Source organism: Quercus robur, chromosome 4 (assembly GCF_932294415.1).
Source record: "Quercus robur chromosome 4, dhQueRobu3.1, whole genome shotgun sequence".
NCBI lineage: Eukaryota > Viridiplantae > Streptophyta > Magnoliopsida > Fagales > Fagaceae > Quercus > Quercus robur.
The window spans coordinates 68,859,094-68,875,150 of record NC_065537.1 but is presented as its reverse complement, the minus strand read 5'-3'; the positions used below and the strand labels follow the sequence as shown (position 1 = coordinate 68,875,150).

General features: G+C 34.6%; 1 protein-coding gene across 10 annotated transcripts in view; it reads right to left on the bottom strand.

The window, feature by feature from the left end:
• Positions 1–4,550: 4,550 nt before the first annotated feature.
• Positions 4,551–16,057, bottom strand: part of LOC126724199 (putative disease resistance protein RGA4) — a 142,698-nt gene continuing 131,191 nt past the window's right edge. For all 10 annotated transcript variants that reach the window (XR_007654742.1, XR_007654741.1, XR_007654743.1 and 7 more), the window contains 7 exons: positions 14,078–14,271; positions 7,408–8,154; positions 7,223–7,264; positions 7,050–7,129; positions 5,442–6,804; positions 5,297–5,350; positions 4,551–5,093 (listed from right to left, as the gene is read on the bottom strand). The gene's annotated coding sequence lies outside the window, so the exon portion shown is untranslated. The remainder of the gene's footprint in view (positions 5,094–5,296; positions 5,351–5,441; positions 6,805–7,049; positions 7,130–7,222; positions 7,265–7,407; positions 8,155–14,077; positions 14,272–16,057) is intronic.

Here is a 16,057-nt window from a genome sequence, read left to right as displayed (position 1 = left end):
ACCGTTTTTGCCCCTCTTATCGGTGGAATTTTGGGTCTGTCGAGGACTGAACTATCCTCGGCAACATCTCCGGGCCATTTGGGCTTTATGTTATTGAGCTTGGGCCGTAGCCTTCTTTGGCTTGGGCCTTTGGACTTCCCACGAGCAAGTGGACCTGACCCATAAATTATTGGGCCCCACAAGTATTATGCCCGTACAATGCATGACTTAATTAAAAATATATATGTAAAAAATCAAAACTATATTAATAATTAGTAAGTCACATGATCTAAAACACATTAATATTACGATGTATAATACATATATACATATATTAAGTCATTTTGTATAAACATGGTTTGTAATATATAAATTTTACAAATTAAAATGTAAAATAATGATATATAATCAAAAAAATTAAAATAAATATTATATTTATTTTATATTACTTGAAACTCTTGCTAATCTAATTTTAGGTGAAGTAGAATTTTAAATTTCTTATAATTTAGGATATATATATTTATAGTAAATTATTGGTAAAAGAGTTTGATTGACGGTAACTAATTTAATAATTAACTAATCGCTAATTCGTGCTATGCACAAGAACTTATATATTTGTGAGGTAAACCAAAATAATTTTATAAAATATTAAATTGATTAAGAAACTACGTACACCATTGCATAATTAGCTCCCTTATGACTTCAATTTGTGTTATAATTTGATGAAGAAGCTATTACTTGAATGTGTAATAGTTCACAAAAAATTTGGCAAACAATTTTAGATACTGCAAAAAAATAACTCAAAAATTCATATATTAAAACTTTTGAAAAACCAAAAAATATTAAAGATTAGAAATTATTGAAAAAAAAAAAATATATATATATATATATATATGACTAAACAATTGAGAAATATAAGAGAAAGATGAGTTACATTCAAAAGAATAGTTCATGGCTATAACTATTGAAATGAATCAAAAGATTCAGAGCTTACAAATTATAAATAATATATATGTGTGTGTGTGTGTTATTACACAAATTCAGATGTTAAAACTTCAAAAATGCCAAAAAATTATATAATTAAGGATAAATTATTGAAACAATTCAAAAAATATATGACTATTAAAAAGAGAAATATAAGAAAAAGAAAAAAGTACACAAACTCATAAAGTAATAAGTTTTAGATTTTAATGGGTCTAAACTTTAAACAAACCTTATCAACATATGACTCACACTAAAAAATTGTTGAGCATGAGCTAACGTTGAAATAATGAAAGCCATACCTCCTCTTAATATATCGTTTATAAGCTTTCTACCCAATAAATTAATATACTTTCATATCGTATGGTAAAACAAAAACATATGTAGTAACAGCAACCTTAAATTTCAATTATTGCAAACTTTTTTATTTTGTAAAAAACGATTAAAGAGAGTTTGGTAGTTCATATACAAAAATTACTTTTTAAAAAATACATGAAAAACCATAAAATAAATTTATTTATTTATAGTGTTCATGATTAACTCACAAATTTGGAGATAAATTATCAATATTTGAGTTTGAGTTTAAATTGGATTTATTAGAGAGATAATGTTTCACTCTTTATTAAGTTTGGATTATACAAAAATAATTTTATTTAAAAAAATAATAATAATGTAATGAGCTCTAAAATAAAAAGTCAACAATTTTGATTATATGTATATAAATATATATATATATATATATATATATATATATATATTACGAACCTCAACCACCGCATGACAAAAAAAAGAAAAGAAAAGAAGCTGACACAGTCCACACCCCTACAACATAGGCTACACTACTACTTTCTATCTTCGTATTATTCCAACTACTATGGGTCCCATGCCAATATTAATCCTATTCATAATAAAAATACCGAACTGTTTTTTTTTTTTTTTCATTCATCAAAAAATATTTCGGTATTTTTCTCAACTCTCAACTTAAAAAAAAAAACTATAACCATAAATCACGAAAACTAATCCTAATCCATGCCAATCCTAATCGTATTCACGTACACGTCATGATGTTTGAAACATCAAACCACGAAATCTATCTTTTTTTACCTTTAACCATAAAAAATACATGAAAAATCATAAGATTTTTTTTTAATAAAATAGTGAAAAAGAAAATAATATAAAAAGAACTCATATCTCTACTCGACTTAAAAAAAATAAATTGAGATTTGCTTTACTTTTATAGTGTTTATAATTAATCTCGCAAATTTTGGAATAAATTATCAAGGTTTGAGTTTAAGTTTGATTTGCTAGAGAGATAGAGTTTCACTTCTTATTAAGTTTAGATTAAACAAAAATAATTTTATTTAAAAAAATGATAATGATGAATTTAAGGTTAAATTGTACTTGTAAGAAAGGTAGAATTTCATTCATCGTTAAGTTTAGATTAAACAAAAAAAATTTATTTAAATATTATTATGCAGAAAAATTTTGAGAGTTTATTAGTTTGAGGTTTTGATGAGAGAGAGAGAGAGAGAGAGAGAGAGAGAGAGAGAAAGATTCCTAACTATTCTCCATATTTCCGTGTCAGCACCGGATTAGACCCGTGAATCAATAGCTACCAGGACGAACATTATCATCTCAACCTTATCTCTTTGTACTAGAATTATTGAAGCTTTTCAATATTTCATATTCGTCCAACTTTTGACAAATTGGATTCGATCCACTTGTGGATTAGAATGAATCAGACAACTTAGCACTTATCCTTGTTGGCGGTATTAGGAAATTATTGCCGACATGTCACTATATCAAGAATGACTCAAGTTACAGTTCATCAAACACTATTTTGGATGTATCAGGAAATAATTCATAAATACCAACAGTCATTGTCCAGTCATGGATTGAGATGCAATTAACAATTTAACTCCCTCTCTCACACACTATTTTTTAATTAATTCTACTGTTTTTTTTTTTTACTCAATGGTTGAAATTTAAAATTGCAACTTTAAATATTAGTCATTCACACCAATTGTACCAGCTACAGTACTTATTGTTACTGATCTCAATCCATCTAATCACATAAAATAAAAGAAAAAAAAAAACAGTTATATGTGGTTTGGTCAGTATCAACGAAGCACATAATTATTGAGGTTAGCTGGTCAGTATCAACAGCTAACCTCAATAATTATGCCCAAAGAAAACGTTGTTTTTTTATTGTAAAACTTTAGCAGCTTTTCCTCTTGCTGGGGTCGTGTCAATATTATAGTATTTACAAAGTGGAAGTGGGAAACCGAGTGTGTCAATATTATAGTGTTTAGTTTTTACAAGTCACGGTGACTAACGGCCCAGTCTCTGTAACTGAAAAGGCCCAGCCCACTCGTCAACTATGGGGGCCACCGGGGTTGGTGTTTTTTCTCCCATGCCGTTTTTTGTGGGCTTGGAAAGAGCGGTGATTTGATGAGACCAACTACACTAATCTGCTGTGAATTTCATTGTTATTTAAGTAAACAAGTGTTATTCTCTCTTTCTGTTCCTTTTTATTTGCAATTTTAGCGTGCTAGGAATTTTTCTAAATAAATATAAGGATCTTTTTGAAATATTATATAATTTGTGTTATGAGTGATCTTCAACCAAAAAAATAAAAAAGTAATGATTTATGAGTCATTTGTGGGTTTTAATTTTAATTGAAAAAACTGTGGGTTTTAATTTACTCAACAATTTAAAATCTATTATCATTGATAATTCGTTATCATTGAAGGAACATCATAAATTCAAATCTATCATGTCTAACCAAAAACAATTACGGGTGATAAAGTTTGATTAAAATTTTATTTCATTTTAAAAAATAATAATAATGGATAACATTAGGAATTAAATTTTATACTACGGTCCATTTTGGTTCATTAGATCTATATATAAAAAGATGGGTTACACCAAAGTCAGGAAGGCTATTCAGAATCAATACACCCCACCCACCCACCCACCAGGTAAAATTTACCATTGACGTTGACGATTGGCTGAAACAATGAGACAGTCTTTCCCACCTAGTGGCAATGTCGGCCATCAAGGGGAGCATAGGCAGTTGGCCCGATAAGTATACAGAAGACGCCAAAATACCCAGAAATATTTTTTAACGGTGTTTGAAAACAAGGTTGGGAACTGCAGCCAAGAAGAGTTGGAGAAGTTTGTTGTTCTTGCAAGGCAGCTTTGGTAGTTGATACCCATTGAAACACACGTACACATGAGGTTAGTGAAGTGCCAACGTCTACCGTTCTATAGGATTCAACCAGATTCTGTGAGAATTACAGAGCTCACTCCTCAAAGACAAACTAGATACATAGTGATTCTCAAGAAAATGGGTTCCAGTGCAGCCTAACTACTGGTACAAGATCAATTTTGACAAAATTGTGTTCATTAGAAGGATTGATTACCCCAAATTTTGCTTTCTATTGTCAGGTGTCCAATAATTTATAGAATAAAAAGCAATTATGCAATTTTTCAAACATAATTTAGATAGATGGATAGCTAGAAACATCATTGGCAAGATGTTTCACTAGATGGAACAAAAGCTCACAGAATTTGAAAAACAAATACCAAAAACAGAATAAAAATGATTGATTTGCTTAAATTTCTTAGGCTTGTAGACAAGTAGAATTTCTTTCCAATGTTTCCATCCCCACAAGAAAAAAAATATATTCAAAACCTTAATTGGCCATACAAGTACAAAGAGCACCCTAGTTATAATAAGGAACCCAATAAGTTGATCCACCAAAACCTCACACAAAGTTGACCACCAAATGGGCCAAATCATGAAATTTGAAGACGAAATGATATATTTGATAAAATCTAGCAGACAACAATTTTCAACATGTTGAGAATTGCGAATTCAGCATTCTGGATGAAATGACCTGATCCACTCAATTGTCCTCATTTCTCTCCCAAAACATTTGAAGATGACTAATACTTCATCAACAGGACAAAACTGACCAATCGACATCATTATGTGATCTTAGATATCTTCCTTATTATAGCTAGATTCAAGACAAATGTAAATTTCCCTTCGTCAGCTTAATGTTGTATAGTCTCCACTCGATAACCCTTCTATGGGGAACTACATGTCCATATAATGGCCGACATCCCTAACAAACAATAAGAAAGGAGACTGAGAAATATGTTATTGTCTTCAATTACCTATAGTCTACAGATAGGATTATGCATTAAACCAAATTTTCACTCCACAATTTTAAGGAGACATGATAATTAAAATCTTAACTAAAAAACCCAGATACTAAAAAATATAAAGGAATTGCCAAATTTACCGCAAAGAAATATGTAGGCTCACCTCTCACAGAAAAAGGAGTTATGAGATGGGTTGTATGCTTAGTGGAACTGTCATCTGCAAAGGAAACAATAGCCAAAATATCACATTAAATATTGACCAATTTTGATATACTTTTATCATTTTGCTCAAAAATATTATAGCCTACCTCTATTTGCCACTCTATTAATCCAAAACAATGGCTCTCCTTAAGACATTGTGGAAAATAGTCTGCAAAATGAGGATAGAGGCTCTTACTATCTTAACTACAAAACATAATGTAGTAGTCATCAACAATGAAGAAAAAGAAATAAAACAACAAGAGCTTCATGAGATAAATATGACCATACTGACCAAAACAAAAACAGTTAAACAAAACCATTCTAATAGTTGAACAACTCCAGTAAAAATATTGCAAAGGAAGAAGCTCTTGCCGTCAAAGTAATGGAAAGTTCGAGAAGATAAGGTCGAAAAGGAGTGAATTATTCAACACAATTAAATCTCAATGGTAGCAGTAGAGTAAATACAAAGGAAAATAAGAGGGAATTGTATAGTGGTGATTTCCCTCTTCTCATTAGATTTTTATTTATTTATTATTATTATTTTTTTATAATGGAAATACACATTTGACATTTCAGAGTTGCACTTGTGAATTTTTCCAGCCTTCTTCAAGGATGTATGAAATAAAACTACTTAAATCTGACAAAAAATAAAGAAGTAAATTTTGCTCTAAAGACAAGGTATCAGTGATTTAGAAATACTATAAACTTAGCAAGTAGGACATTACCAGAAGAATTGCTAATGTTTATATCAAGCTTTTAAATATGTAAAATTTGTGAATGTTATGCTCTAGGGCCAAATAAATACGTAAAAAAGAATATTTTGAATATAAGAATAAATAACTAAACACAAAGTTGACCTTAAGTGAACCAGCTAAAACCATACATGGGACAATGGACAACCTACCCTTCAGAAATTTTGAAGGAATACACTCATACTTCAAGTAGTAAGGATCTAAAATCTAGGAAGGGCATTACATCCTAACTAAATGCAGAGTAAAATTCATATGACCCTAGAACATAAGCATTCTCATCAATATAAACAGAGGGGGGGCAGGGGAGGGAAGTTGAGCTCTTCCAGAATTCTTTTCCTACAGTTAACTTTAACTTCAATTGCTGCAAGGAATATGTAAGTTCTTATGGCTTCTAAAAATTTGCTTTTACAGGGCATATGGAAGGACGAAGCTTTGGTCACCAACTCTTCATTGATTGATAATTTCACCAAGCGGCTATATCAGCTATAAGGAAATTCCAACGTTCTCCAATAGGAACAAAATTTGATAGGAGAATTCAGGTAAAAAAACAAGGTATTTCATTTGAATGGAAGTCAACCAGGGACGTAATCTCCCTCTCCCTAATTCAAGTCTCTTCCAGAAAATGCTCACTTCCCCTTATCTCCAAAATACACAAAGATATGGATCATCTTCATATTTCATACTTACTTCAAAGACGACACAGTGGCCTCCATCCAAACTGCAAAAGAGAACGAATATTATTGGGAAACTGATACTAGAACATGAAACACACCTAGCATCAGCACAAAAGGGAATCCATTGCATGTGTATAAAAGTTTCGGGTTCATGTCAGTGTTTGTGAGTCTCATGTATGTAATTGCCATGGCTTAGAATATTGTGGTATCCTAAGCAGCCTTAAGAAGAATTGAAAGACCACTTCAAGGATGACTAAAACCATGCTAATGTAGAGATAACAGAACTTACCAAAGAGGTCCTTTGTTGTGGAAGTCTCAAACTCCATCAATGGAGCAAGCACAAGTTTTCCCTGCACTTGAAATTATCAACTGAAAACAATTATAAAAATTTGTAAAGACTTTTGTAGATTATGTCACATGCTCATGCTTTTAATGTAAGATTAAATACGTTTAGTCACCTACTTGTACACAGCAATGAGCTCCAGACTGCACTAAAAGAGAAAACTACAAAATTAAGAATTCACCAGTTAAAAAATATTATAGTTACAAAAATAATTTTGCAAGCAAATTTTTGAAAAGACAAAACTGCTAGTTACAAAAATTATCATAGATATGAAACTAAATTAAGGAAGTGAGAGGCATATTACTCAATCTATAGAAAGATGATGCCTGATTTTTGTAGAACCGTCTTTGAAAATCCTTTTGGTTTCAATGCCACACTCTCCTCTGTTTTATATACAGAAACACATAATTTAGAAATTCAACATAATTGAAAGCTCTTGAAAGATGTTTATGATAGTTTGAGAAATAAAAATTGGCAAAGTATTCATCACACTTTTTAGAAACATGAAATTCCCACATGATTTGAACTACATAATTGAATTAAGAATATTAAATCTCTTGTACACATCTAGTGTACCAGGTTGTGCCCCTTTTTGTGTTTTTTTTTAAACAAAATGCATACTTATTAAAAAAAATGTATAAAGCCAAATCAAGTAGTTTTGTCTACCAAATACCAAATGATGTCAAAACCCTCTTTGCCATATTGCTCTTTCTCGCCTATCAAATGCATAAAGTAAAAGTCGTCCCTCTAATTTTGCAACTTATAACTCTAAAGCATATTGGTGTTTTTGGTGCACATTAAGCTTTAGAAAATGAAATTGAGAAAAAGGCATTATTCTGTGAAATCTTCTCATAGACTACATACAAGGTGATAATTAGTGACCTTTTTTTAGTAAAATATTAAGATAGTTTACATGGATAATAGCTCCAAGCCATTTCCTCGTGCATTGTAGTCAGGATTCGCCCTCTTGAACAATTGTAACTCATGGTCAAGAAGTGCCAGATTTCACCTGGTCTATGTATTGCTTGATACAGAAACCAAATGCAAAAGCCTGTCAAATAAGTATGAGATAAAGTTCGGTAGAAAAGAAGCAAATAAAAGGACATGGAGACATTAGAGAAAAGAACATGAGATAAAGTTCGGTAGAAAAGAAGCAAATAAAAGGACATGGAGATATTAGAGAAAAGAACATGTGCAATTTTGCCCAATATTAATACAGAGTCTGCACAACAAAAAGTAAAGAACCGAAGGGGCTTTAGGAGGTAGACAAATAGAGAAAAAACCAACCACAGAAAATGAAAAGTTCCTAAGCTTGGATGCTGCCTTGAGCATTAATAACCCACCATAAAATAATACATAAAGGAGTAAGAAAAGCAGGGCATTCTAAAATCTGTAAGATAATTTACCATTGGATTTGTGCATGTCCAGACACACTATACTAAATAAACCAACTAGACTCTATCTCATTTTATACTTTTGACTTAAATGAATTCTCCAGAAACATTTGGAAAAAGAAAAAAATATTCAGCCTTATTGTCTCAACCCATAAACTAGATAATTCATTAGTTGTTTACCAATTACCCAATGACATTGTGGAAATCAATTTCTAGTATATATAAGAACATGTTTCAACCTTATATATAAAGAAAATAATTGACCAAACAGAATCCATTTAATAAGATAATGTTAGTGTGGCTTGAATTTTACCACAAGCCCATAAGGCCCAACCAAGCCCAATCCGGCCATAAAAGTGACCTAATACAAGTTGAAAAAGGAATCCCACTTGTGCCGACTTTCATAAAGTAACATATATATATATGCTTTATTATATGCGGCAAAAGTGTAGAGATTAAACATAAAGAAATTCCAATTAACCTAGTGAGCAAGCCGCATGAGAGAAAATAGAGAAAAGAGAGGCAGTCAACTTCTATTCTTATTTTTTCTGTGAGAGAGTGCTAGGGTGTAATTGGGATTTGGGTTTCTTGAGAGTGTTCTTGTGCACTATTGTATTTTCCCTGATAATAGTGAAATCCCTGCAACTCCGTGGACGTAGGCAAATTGCCGAACCACGTAAATATTGTCTTGTGCGTGTGATTATTTTCTTTGACGTGTGTTTTCTCTATTTGTTTTGTTTCTCACAGGTTGGGATTTTTGGTTAAAATTCCCTACAACTGGTATCAGAGCCTAGGGTTAGGTTTGAGTGGGAGCAATGGCAGAGGAAGCAGGAAAGGCGTCTGGAATAGAAAAGTTTGATGGCATAGACTTCGCGTATTGGAGGATGCAGATTGAGGATTACCTTTATGGGAGGAAATTGCATCAACCGCTTCTAGGAGAAAAACCTGAGGCTATGAAGGCTGAGGAATGGGCTCTTCTTGACAGACAGGTACTAGGAGTTATCAGGTTAACTCTGTCTAGGTCTGTTGCACACAATGTTGTAAAGGAGAAGACCACAGCAGATCTGATGAAAGCTTTGTCTGGTATGTATGAAAAGCCGTCAGCAAACAATAAGGTGCACTTGATGAAGAAACTGTTCAATCTGAAGATGGCAGAGAATGCATCAGTAGCACAACATCTGAATGAATTTAACACTATCACAAATCAATTGTCGTCTGTAGAAATTGACTTTGATGATGAGATCCGTGCACTGATCATTTTGGCTTCTTTGCCAAACAGTTGGGAGGCAATGAGGATGGCAGTAAGCAATTCTACAGGAAAGGAAAAACTCAAGTACAATGATATACGAGATTTAATTCTGGCTGAGGAAATTCGCAGGAGAGATGCAGGTGAAACCTCAGGATCTGGTTCTGCCCTAAACCTTGAGACAAGAGGCAGAGGTAATAACAGAAATTCAAATCGGGGCAGATCAAAATCCAGAAATTCTAATCGGAACAGAAGTAAATCTAGATCAGGCCAACAAGTACAATGCTGGAATTGTGGGAAAACAGGTCACTTTAGGAATCAATGCAAAAGTCCTAAGAAGAAGAATGAAGATGATTCTGCTAATGCTGTAACAGAAGAGGTACAGGATGCATTACTTCTTGCAGTAGACAGTCCACTTGATGATTGGGTTTTGGATTCAGGAGCTTCGTTTCATACCACTCCACACCGAGAAATCATACAGAATTATGTTGCAGGTGATTTTGGTAAGGTGTATTTGGCTGATGGTTCAGCCTTGGATGTTGTGGGTATGGGAGATGTTCGAATATTGTTGCCCAATGGGTCTGTTTGGTTACTGGAGAAGATTCGACATATTCCTGACCTAAGGAGAAATCTGATTTCTGTTGGACAACTTGATGATGAAGGACATGCAATACTATTTGTTGGTGGTACTTGGAAGGTTACAAAGGGAGCTAGGGTATTGGCTCGTGGAAAGAAAACTGGTACTCTGTACATGACCTCAAGTCCAAGAGACACAATTGCAGTTGCTGATGCAAGTACTGATACAAGCCTATGGCACCGAAGACTTGGTCACATGAGTGAGAAAGGGATGAAGATGCTGCTGTCAAAAGGAAAATTACCAGAATTGAAGTCCATTGATTTTGACATGTGTGAAAGTTGCATCTTAGGAAAGCAGAAAAAGGTGAGCTTCTTGAAAACTGGCAGAACACCGAAGGCTGAAAAATTGGAGTTAGTACACACTGATTTGTGGGGGCCTTCTCCGGTTGCATCCCTTGGAGGTTCAAGGTACTACATCACTTTCATTGATGACTCAAGTAGAAAGGTATGGGTTTATTTTCTGAAAAATAAATCAGATGTATTTGAAACCTTTAAGAAGTGGAAGGCCATGGTTGAGACAGAAACAGGTTTGAAAGTAAAATGTTTGAGGTCAGATAATGGAGGAGAGTACATAGATGGAGGGTTCAGTGAGTATTGTGCTGCACAGGGAATTAGAATGGAGAAGACCATTCCTGGGACACCACAGCAGAATGGTGTGGCTGAGCGCATGAATAGAACTCTCAATGAGCGTGCTAGGAGTATGAGGTTGCATGCTGGACTACCAAAAACTTTTTGGGCTGATGCTGTTAGCACTGCAGCTTACCTGATAAACCGAGGACCTTCAGTTCCCATGGAGTTCAGACTTCCTGAGGAGGTTTGGAGCGGTAAAGAGGTAAAGTTTTCACACTTAAAAGTTTTTGGTTGTGTTTCCTATGTTCATATTGATTCTGATGCTCGTAGTAAACTTGATGCAAAGTCTAAAATATGTTTTTTCATTGGCTATGGTGATGAGAAATTTGGCTATAGGTTTTGGGATGAACAAAACAGGAAAATCATCAGAAGTAGAAATGTGATATTTAATGAACAGGTTATGTACAAGGACAGGTCAACTGTAGTGTCAGATGTTACAGAGATAGATCAAAAGAAATCTGAGTTTGTCAACTTAGATGAATTGACTGAAGGTACTGTCCAAAAAAGGGGTGAAGAAGATAAGGAGAATGTAAATTCACAGGTAGATCTGAGTACACCTGTAGCTGAAGTCCGCAGATCTTCCAGAAACATTAGACCTCCACAGCGTTATTCACCCACTCTAAATTATCTCCTGTTGACTGATGGTGGTGAGCCAGAGTGTTATGATGAAGCATTGCAAGATGAAAACTCAAGCAAGTGGGAGTTAGCCATGAAGGATGAGATGGATTCCTTGTTGGGGAATCAAACATGGGAACTAACTGAATTGCCAGTAGGAAAGAAGGCTTTGCACAACAAGTGGGTATACAGAATAAAGAATGAACATGATGGTAGCAAACGTTACAAGGCCAGATTAGTTGTTAAAGGGTTCCAGCAGAAGGAAGGCATTGACTACACAGAGATATTTTCTCCAGTTGTGAAGATGTCAACAATCAGACTAGTACTGGGAATGGTGGATGCAGAAAACTTACATCTTGAGCAGTTAGATGTGAAGACAGCATTCCTTCATGGTGACTTAGAGGAAGACCTTTACATGATTCAGCCAGAAGGGTTCATTGCTCAAGGACAAGAGAATCTAGTCTGCAAACTGAGAAAGAGCTTGTATGGCCTAAAACAAGCTCCTAGACAGTGGTACAAGAAATTTGACAGTTTTATGCACAGAATTGGGTTCAAGAGATGTGAAGCTGATCACTGTTGCTATGTTAAGTTTTTTGACAATTCTTACATCATATTACTGTTGTATGTGGATGATATGCTTATTGCAGGGTCTAGCATTGAGGAGATTAATAATCTGAAGAAGCAATTGTCCAAACAGTTTGCAATGAAGGATTTGGGAGCTGCAAAGCAAATCCTTGGTATGAGAATCATTAGAGACAAGGCTAATGGTACATTGAAGCTTTCACAGTCAGAGTATGTGAAGAAAGTTCTCAGCAGGTTCAACATGAATGAAGCCAAACCAGTGAGCACACCCTTGGGTAGTCATTTCAAACTAAGCAAAGAACAATCACCGAAGACAGAAGAAGAAAGGGACCACATGAGCAAGGTGCCCTATGCCTCAGCTATTGGCAGCTTGATGTATGCTATGGTGTGTACAAGGCCAGACATTGCACATGCAGTGGGAGTTGTGAGTAGATTCATGAGTAGGCCTGGAAAGCAGCATTGGGAGGCAGTCAAGTGGATTCTGAGATATCTGAAGGGTTCATCAGATACATGTCTTTGCTTCACAGGTGCAAGTTTGAAACTACAGGGTTATGTAGATGCTGATTTTGCTGGTGATATTGATAGTAGAAAGAGTACTACTGGGTTTGTTTTTACTCTGGGTGGTACAGTTATATCATGGGCTTCAAATCTACAGAAGATTGTTACTTTGTCTACTACAGAAGCTGAGTATGTTGCAGCAACTGAAGCTGGAAAGGAGATGATTTGGCTACATGGTTTCTTAGAAGAATTGGGTAAGAAGCAGGAGATGGGCATTCTACACAGTGACAGTCAGAGTGCAATCTTTCTTGCCAAGAATTCGGCTTTTCATTCAAAGTCGAAGCACATACAGACAAAATACCACTTTATCCGTTATCTTGTTGAAGATAAGCTGGTAATGCTTGAGAAAATTTGTGGATCTAAGAACCCGGCAGACATGTTGACTAAGGGTGTCACTATTGAGAAGTTGAAGCTGTGCGCAGCTTCAATTGGTCTTCTAGCTTGAGGACAGGAGGATGAGTTGCAGGGATGAGGGACTGTATTATGGAGGATTGTGGCTAATGTTTGCAGCTTGTGAGCCCTTAAGGGCTAAGGTGGAGCTGATGGAGAAGTTTGCTAGTGTAGCTTGATCAATTCAAGCCAAGGTGGAGATTTGTTAGTGTGGCTTGAATTTTACCACAAGCCCATAAGGCCCAACCAAGCCCAATCCGGCCATAAAAGTGACCTAATACAAGTTGAAAAAGGAATCCCACTTGTGCCGACTTTCATAAAGTAACATATATATATATGCTTTATTATATGCGGCAAAAGTGTAGAGATTAAACATAAAGAAATTCCAATTAACCTAGTGAGCAAGCCGCATGAGAGAAAATAGAGAAAAGAGAGGCAGTCAACTTCTATTCTTATTTTTTCTGTGAGAGAGTGCTAGGGTGTAATTGGGATTTGGGTTTCTTGAGAGTGTTCTTGTGCACTATTGTATTTTCCCTGATAATAGTGAAATCCCTGCAACTCCGTGGACGTAGGCAAATTGCCGAACCACGTAAATATTGTCTTGTGCGTGTGATTATTTTCTTTGACGTGTGTTTTCTCTATTTGTTTTGTTTCTCACAGGTTGGGATTTTTGGTTAAAATTCCCTACAGATAACTCCTTCATTGTTAGCTGGCATGGTAGACACTCCCCTCAAGTAGTAAAAGTTTCTCTATTTCTGCAATTGTCAGCGAAGCAACCAAGTACATCACCATTGAGTCAATTGTAGGTACAAAGATATAAACTCTATCTGTTCTGCGCAACAGCAGGCCTTTGAACATACAGAAAGGAAACAAAACAGAAAGAGATTTCCCTCAATTTTAAAAGAAAGAGAGAAGATGATTACCATTGAGTCCACGACTTGTTACACGATTTCAAGCCCAGAGAGTTTTGAACAGGGCAGGTTCCTGAATTTTGTCTCGACAGTCAAAATTCAAGAAGAAAGGACCACGGCTTTAGAAGAGAGAGGAAGTGCCAAATTACCAACCAATGGAAAAACCAAACGTTCTTAAACTTGGGTTTTGTTTTGAGCAGAACAACCTATCATATAAAAATGGACACAGTAAGAAAAATAAGAGCATCCTCTAATCTTAATTGGTAATTTTCAATTGAGTAACAGATAAAAATTCAATCACCCTTGAATTTGTGCATGAATGAACAAATTAGACTCATTCAGCCATTCTCTCATTCTTCTCTTGACTTCAAAGTCAGTCTTCTCATTCAGCCATTCTCTCATTGATTTTTTGTTAGAAGAAGCAGCTAAAGGGAACACTCCTAATGGGAAAATGAAGAAAGATTATTGGCCATTTGTCACAGATGAGTTTAACAACCGAACCAGAAAACGCTATAGCCTCTCGCAAATAAAAGGAAAACTTAAAAGGCTAAAAAAGAGATACTGTGCGTTTTCCAAGTATCTCTTTTTAAGCCGTTTAAGTTTCCTTTTATTTGAGCATACTAAGCCAGACTTCTTTGAGCATACTGAGCCAGACTTCGATCAGATGGTTATGAGAACTCTGCTTTTCCGCATCTAGAATCACAGCTTGGATCATGGAGACTGTGCTCTTCAGATTTTCAATCTCAGTTTTGACACAACAGGCCAGTTTGACCTCTTCAGCAGTGAAAGAGCCGAGCACATTAATGACTTTCCCAGCAAGATAGAACAAAGCTCCTTCCGCCATAGTTTCTCTTTCTTTCAGGAATAGCACGTAGATGGGTTTGTGGAGTAGTGAAAGTGATGAGAGAGATCGCTGCAATTGTTGTACTGTGTCCAGTTTATAAATATATACTTTCAAGGCTTAAATTAACTACTAATTAATGAAACGTTAATCAACGAGTTCCCATTAAATTAAGAGCGTTCTTGGCACGGAGGTCGAGTCGGGGGCTAGTAGTAGTTGTCCTCAGTCTTACACACTGTTTAATTTTACTGATTACTGACATCTGAAAAAGGTCTGAAAGATGTATTTTCAACTTTCAACTAAAAAAAAAGCATTCTCAAAAAACTAAAAAAAGAGTAGTCTTACGCACAAAACGTGCTTCTCTTCTGCACTTTGTACTCTTCTTGCTCTCATTCGCGGTATGAAAAATAAAAAATGCCTCGAAACAATTTTGGCTCCGTTTGTTACGCAACACATAATTTTAATTTTTAAAGAATATTATATGTGTTTTTACACCATTTTTTAACCATACATATTTTTAAAAGGATTAAAAACTGTTATTTAAACACGTATTAGATAGATCCTTTCACTTTTTTTGTTAAGTTTGAAATGTTTTCTAAATGTAAGAGCTCATTTGGTATCACAACTTAAACAACAAATTTTAATTTTTAAACAATATTACACGTATCTTCATATATTTTTTCACTCATACATATTTTTAAAAAATACAAACAATATTAGTAGAACTACGTTACCCAACGAACCATAAACGTTTTCAATTGAAAATATTTTTAAATGTTTTATAGTATGTGACATAAAAATAATAAAATAAAGTTGGGCTCCCACCAGAATTGAGAAAATGAGATTAGTAGTTTTTCCTGTGTGAATACAAATTTGTGTATTTTGGTTCGATGGAGTGGGTCAAGGGCGTGGGCCGGTGACGTTGAGCTTCGGGTGGACCGGCAGCAATGAGGCAGAGAGGTGAGAGTTGAGAGTTGAGACAGCGGTGAGATAAAATAAATAGAAAAAAATAATAATATAATGAACGGAGTTAGAATAAAAAAGTAATTTTTTTTTAGATTTCAGCTACAATGCACAGCCTATATAGTTGTGCACTGTAGCAATTTAGGTAAAAAATTTACATATACCACTAATATTGCAGCACACTTTTT